This window comes from Triticum aestivum, chromosome 3D (genome assembly GCF_018294505.1).
Source record: "Triticum aestivum cultivar Chinese Spring chromosome 3D, IWGSC CS RefSeq v2.1, whole genome shotgun sequence".
In the NCBI taxonomy this organism is placed as follows: domain Eukaryota; kingdom Viridiplantae; phylum Streptophyta; class Magnoliopsida; order Poales; family Poaceae; genus Triticum; species Triticum aestivum.
In genome coordinates this window covers 563,728,696-563,734,945 of record NC_057802.1, presented here as the reverse complement: position 1 = coordinate 563,734,945, position 6,250 = coordinate 563,728,696, and the positions used below count along the sequence as shown (strand labels likewise).

Below are 6,250 nucleotides of genomic sequence, written 5' to 3'. Positions count from 1 at the left end.
CCAACTCCCCCACCCCTCCTCCAATGGTGCTCCCTCCCCGGCTCGAGCCCTAGGGAGCCCCAAGCGCCACCAAGCACGGCGAACGGCGGTGGCCAGGACGTTCGCCCTCAGCGATTTCGACGTCCGAGTCAAGGTAAGAAGCCTTGTGGTGTTTCTCCTCCAACCTCAAGATCCCATCTTGCTCGTGCGCCTCCTCCCGCATCGATCTACCCCGCTAGGTTATTCTCACCCCTTACGCCCTCATGGCCCTGCGAGCGGTGGCTGCGCAAGAACGACAACGTTGCACGGGATTGAACCAGAGGGATGGCCCGATGTGATCTACCCTGTCCATAGGATAATTTCTACATGTGTTTTGGGTAAGGATCTGGGTGCTCTTCCACCAGATCGATTTTGTGCCTCCATTGCTTGCATTATCTACTCATTTGTTCATGCTTGCCTCTTCTTTTTTTCGTTTATAGGATCACCGGTGCTGATTTGCTGCCTCATCTTCTGCTATGCGTTTGCTCACTGTGTTTGTTCCTAGGTGAGCCTCTCTCTTTTTCCCATGCTCTTGACCTGCTCGATAAAATGCTTGTGTGGCTACAAGCTATTTTCTGCCTTGGGTTAGATTCCTTTTGGTTTTTTGACAAACATGTGAATTCCTCCTGAGTGAAAAAATGGAGGAGAAGAGGAGAGGAGGAATTACTTCGTATGTTTACGCAGCATGAAATTTCTAAAGTTAGTTTACAACTTGTTAGTCAATTTTGGTTGTCTTGCAAAGTAAAAAAAATCAAGTAAATAATTTGCTTATTCGCTAAGTAAATTGGTATTCTGTTCGTTGGGTCCATCTAATCACTTTCTCGTGCATCCAGGTCGGCACTACTGTTGTCACCGGGCAAAATGGCCGACTGGCCATGGGCAGGCTCGGAGCCCTCTGCGAGCAGGTCACTGAATTTTCTGACCAAGGAGCTTTCTAAACCTGTAAAAAATCATTCTGACAGTTGCTGACCGGTAAATATGTTGAACTGTTTCAGGTGAAGAAGCTTAATTTCCAGGGGTATGAGGTGATTCTATTCGCCTCCGGCGCCGTTGGCATCGGGAGGCAGAGGCTCAAGTACCGAAAGCTCATCAACAGCCATGTTGCAGAGAGTTTTTTCTCACAGCAGTTTACTGACGGTCATTGCCTCTGGTTATCGTCACTGCTTGTGTGCTGATAATTCTCCTTGCTTGAAGTTTTGCCGATCTGCAGAACCCACAGTTGGACCTGGATGGGAAGGCCTGCGCTGCCGTCGGCCAGAGTGGCCTCATGGCTATCTACGATACACTGTTTAGCCAAGTGGGTTTGCTAACTATTGTTCTTTCTTTTGTTGTTGTTGTTGTTGTTGAGGTTAACGGTTTCTGACATCAAACTTACCTTACCGCAGCTTGATGTGAAATTGTCTCAGCTTCTTGTTATAGATCGTGATTTCCGGGATCCAAGTTTTGGGCTCCAGCTTCATGAGACTGAATTTTGTTCAAGGTAAAACCAGCCAAGCCGGAGATTGCTACAATCCTAATTTCTTTTGCAATATATAGTTGAGAGGACTCGCCCCTGCTACTGTCACTATGGTTTCTATTGCCGATTATAAAAATTATATTCTTCTATGCTTTTGTGAAGTTGGGCGGAAAGTGTTGTGGAAAGGCAGAAGCTTTTGTAGTTGTGTTGTTCTTAATAATGGCATTGAAGGCCCAAAAACATAGATTTGGACAGGTTTTATCTATGTAAAAAACACAAAAAAAGAGCTGCATGATATTTGTTTCTCCTGGAGTTTCTTCTTATCAAATAATTCAAATCTAATTTACACTTCATAAAATATTACATGTCAGACTCTGAAACTTGTTGAAAATAATGTTTGTTTGGTTGTAGAAAAACAAAGCAGTTTTCTGAACCCTGCTACTATCACTATGGTTGCTATTTTCATTTTTGTTGCAGAACAGTTCTCTCATGGTGTTTCTATTAGCTGCGAGGAACGTTGGGCTAGCTTTTGTCTTGAGTCTCTTAGGTGTTATTGAGAGGTTGTACTTGCCAGTGAGCTAAATGGCCCGTTGGAACAATGTGACTGCTTGTTTGACCTTTTAAAATGGTTTGGTGGTGCAGATAAGTTTGGTCACAGCCCATTGGATTTAGATTTTAGGAGCCGTGTGAAACAATTTCTTAGGTAGGTTTTCTTTTTCTTAGGCAGGGCATATAGGTAGCATGGGAAACAATTTCTCGAGTAGGTTTATTTGTTTGTTATTATATCTGGGTACTTATTTTCTGATGTTTTTTAGGTTCTCTGTATAACATGGTAAAGTTGCTGGTATGATTTTGGAAGCAACACTAATTTTTTTCTGTCGACTTTGTGGACAGGCTAACAGTGAAAATTTTATTTGTAAAATATGGCGATCCCTATAATGGTATTTCTGAAGCTTCTCTATGCTTGCTTTCCTACCAACAAGCAGTAATCCAATCATTGGTGCACCAGGTACTATATCATGTGAGAAAATCGAACTGCCCATTAATAAGACATGATTTTCGCTCACATTTATCATGCTTCGCCACTCACAAATAAATACTTGGGCAATTGCTCTGTTTTATATTGCGAGCCTTAATTTGCGGTGGTAGTAGCATTGTTTGCGTTTATTTGAAAACCAGCACTGAATCACCATTATGCCTTACAGTTATAGTGGCTCTTTTTTATATTGTATTTGCTGTTAATATGGTATCTTCTAAACTATGTTACAGAATTTTCAGTTGTGTTTATACTACATTCTTTTATAAATTTACAGCGGCCATCCACCAGGACGATGCTGGCAGCCAAAGAAAGCTCCTTCCCCACCGCTGACAGCCGAAACCGTTCTTGTGCTCATCAAGGTCCCTTTCACCTCTCTAACCTCTGTGTTAATTCCATCTGGTTCTAGGCCAATTAAGGTTTTTTTGTTTTGTTTTTTGCTTCCACTCTGTTTGATTTAAGCGTGGTGGTCAGATCCTCTTCAGATGTCCAGTTGAGACACCTACCCATTTCTTCTCTCTTTTTTCTCTTGAGAGGAGAGGAGAGGATGCTAACTAGCGAAGTACTATACTACTACATTTCAAACCATAATAAGGTCCTTCGGTAAAAACAAAACAAGATTTGCAGCGTCGCAGTAGCAAAATTCCAGCATCCACTAGCCACACAAAAAAAGTATGAGAGGAATTCAAGGATTAGTTTATTATTAACCTATGTAGTGTATGCACTGGTAGTTGATGGAGTTTCAAGCAACAAGCATGGAGCACCTTCCTCTTTCTATCATGTCACTTACCTGATAATTTGGTAATTCTCTCTGTAATGTCATTCATATACCTGATAAAGCCAATTTATTTGGGGCTCTCTGTCATTCATATGTTTAGTGATGCAATCTGAATTATTATGTAGAGGTTACTCCAATCCTCACTATTCTTCTATTTGTCTCTGTTTAGTGTTTTACTTTTTTATTAGCGTCATAATAGATAACCATATCTACATTTGTCTCTATTTTCTGTCAGATTAGTCAATGTATAGGACTGCGCTTTTGTGTGTCCTTTCCTTCAAGCTGTCATTCAGGAGAAGAGAGGAGCGAGGCCTCGATCCAGACTCAGGAGGAGGAGGAGACGAGGAGCAACACCTATTTTTATTGTCCGTCAAGCCCCATTATACTTTGCGGTTCCAGCCACCTGATCACTAACTTGAATAAGTAAGTAGACCATTATATATGATGGTCTTGCTTCCTTTTGTGATCATGTACCTATGTTAAATCCGGTGAGAAAAGGCGGCTTCCAAGCAGAGGATGCGGCAGTGTTGGCCACGTTTGGTTTTCGTAAGCTAATAATCTATCCCTTCCTACCTACTTCCTTTGTGTACCACATTGTAACTAATCATCTATGTACCAATAGTAAAGACTTGGGTGTCTGAATATTCTTATAATAGTTGTCTCTCTCGCCCTTTGTGCCATTGGCGCAACGAGTCATCTAGTTTTTGTAAGGAAGGCTGCAGCATTCGGGACCTCTGTCACGGCGGTGGTAGGAGCGCCCCAACAGCCGGATCCCAGCAAGTACACTTCCGCACGGACTTTCCGCCCGGCCTTCCACAGATGTATCAAGGTGATGCCGCCGCGGCTCCCATCCTCGGTTAGGAAAATCGTAGTGGACACCCGTCCAGCGGACTCAATGTGGGGCGGCGGGATCGGTGGGAGGACCACCTCGGACTCCCCGGAGAGCAACGGCGAGAGGAGGGAGCGCTTGACCCTTCCGCCGTGGAAGAGTGTGGTGATGAGGCGGCCGTTCCGGCTGTGTCAGATACCCGACCCACGGCAGCGGAAGGCGTCGTTGCAGGAGGAGGCCACACGGCGTGAGAGAGCGGCGAGCTCCGGGGACTGCTCGAGCTGCACGAACTGATACCGGGCGTCGTTGCTGACGCAGAAGCCGAGGAGGCGGGGTGGGTGGCGCTCGCGGAAGAGGCGGAGGAAGGCCGGATCGGACGCGTGGAAGAGCCACCGCTTGGAGACGAGGGCGGCGCGGACGAGGGAGTTGGGGAAGCCGAGGCGGAGGAGGATCTCGCGGAAGAGGTCGTCGTCGCCGAGCACCGACCTCACCGACGCGGCCGCGGCCGCCGTAGTCGGCCTGTCGCCGTCCATGATTTTTGGATCTGGGGGATTTCTCAGAGTCAGAGGAAAGGGGATTTCTCTACAAGTTTTTTTCTCTACAAGTGAGACTGGGAGTGAGGGAGTACTACTTGGGCCAAGGCATGGTATCATGTTTTTATTAGCTCGCCAAATGGTGTATCGTTGAAACTAGTAGTTAAACTTTGCACGAGAATAGTTCAACTTTGTTCTAAAATCTAGAAAGAGGTTAAACTTTGCAAAAGAGAAGTTCAAAAAAGACGGTAATAATAATTTTGCACGTTTAAGTGTGCTCACCTTGGTGCAGGGCATCCCGACCATTTTCCGCGTTGGACATCCATTTTCCGCGAACCATTTGGTTACATTTCTTCGGACATCTTGCAAAGATATTCACGTCTATTTGGTTACCACACCCATGTTTCAGGGCTCTAATGCCCTTCTCAAATACTTCGAGCACCTTATTAGATGCTCCCGGGGTCCAATGTAATACATTCATATACGGTTTGGTTCGTGTTATCGATGGTTGTAATTGTCCTACATATTACTCATCATTTACATGATCCATATGTACACGTACATTCTCTTGGACTGTTTTTCTTTCTTTCTTTCTTTCTATGGCATGACCTCTTCAATGATTTCTTATATGCACTCCCACCCTATAGACTATATTTGAAAGAATGTCTTAACAGTTCGAATATTGAATTCTAAGTTTGAGCTCATCTGCTCCTGGTGAACAGTATTTTTTTTAAAAGAATCTAAATCTTTTCTCCAAGCAAGATGCTGAAATGCGTGATATCTGTCTAAATTTTAGGGTGTTTGGACATTCGAGGAGCTCATGGCAAAAAAAGGCACAACCGGCTCCGAATAGTGTTTTTTCAAATGTTTCCAAAACACCCTGAATTTGTCTTTTTGGGCACGAGCTCCTCGGATGTCCAAACTTCATCAAATTTGCATGGACATCACGTATTTGAGCATCTTGCTTGCAAAAAAGTACATCTTTTTTAAACTATTTTTAGCAATTTTACTATTCATGTTTGGGCTCATCTGAGCCCGGGAGCCAAATTGTTGTCAATGGGATTTTGTGAGAAATAAAAGAAATTAATTAGAGATTTCTAGTGGGGAGACAAGAATGGCCACCGGAAGTCCAATGGATGGCCTGTGACCATATGATCAAACCAAAAAAGGCATGAGGAATTGGGTTTAGGGACGGGCATCTTTTAAACCCGGCGTTGCTTGCAACATAGGGATAAAGTTTGCTGCAAAATCTTGACAGTTTATGTGCAATGGTACTTAAATCTAAGTATTACTGAAATGCCGACTTGTTGGACACGGATTTTGCATCAAATGCCTCTCAAGCCTGTAGGGGCCTCAAATTTGGTATGGAGCTCCTGAAGAAAGGGCTAATATGGAGAGTGGGAAATGGCAAAAGCATTCAGGTTCTATGAATCGGCCATGTTTAAGAGAAGATCGAGGCTTCGGTGGGTAAACCAACTTATGATCCAGGGCACTAATTCACGGAATGGCCAACTTATCAATCAGATCTTCCAACATTTTGACGTGGATATAATCTGTAACATGAAGTTAGCTACTTTGGATGTTGAGGACTGTGTCTGTG

General features: G+C 44.1%; 1 pseudogene; it reads right to left on the bottom strand.

Annotated features, from left to right (window-relative positions):
* Nucleotides 1-4,856, bottom strand: part of LOC123076517 (uncharacterized) — a 5,863-nt pseudogene extending 1,007 nt beyond the window's left edge.
* Nucleotides 4,857-6,250: the final 1,394 nt, after the last annotated feature.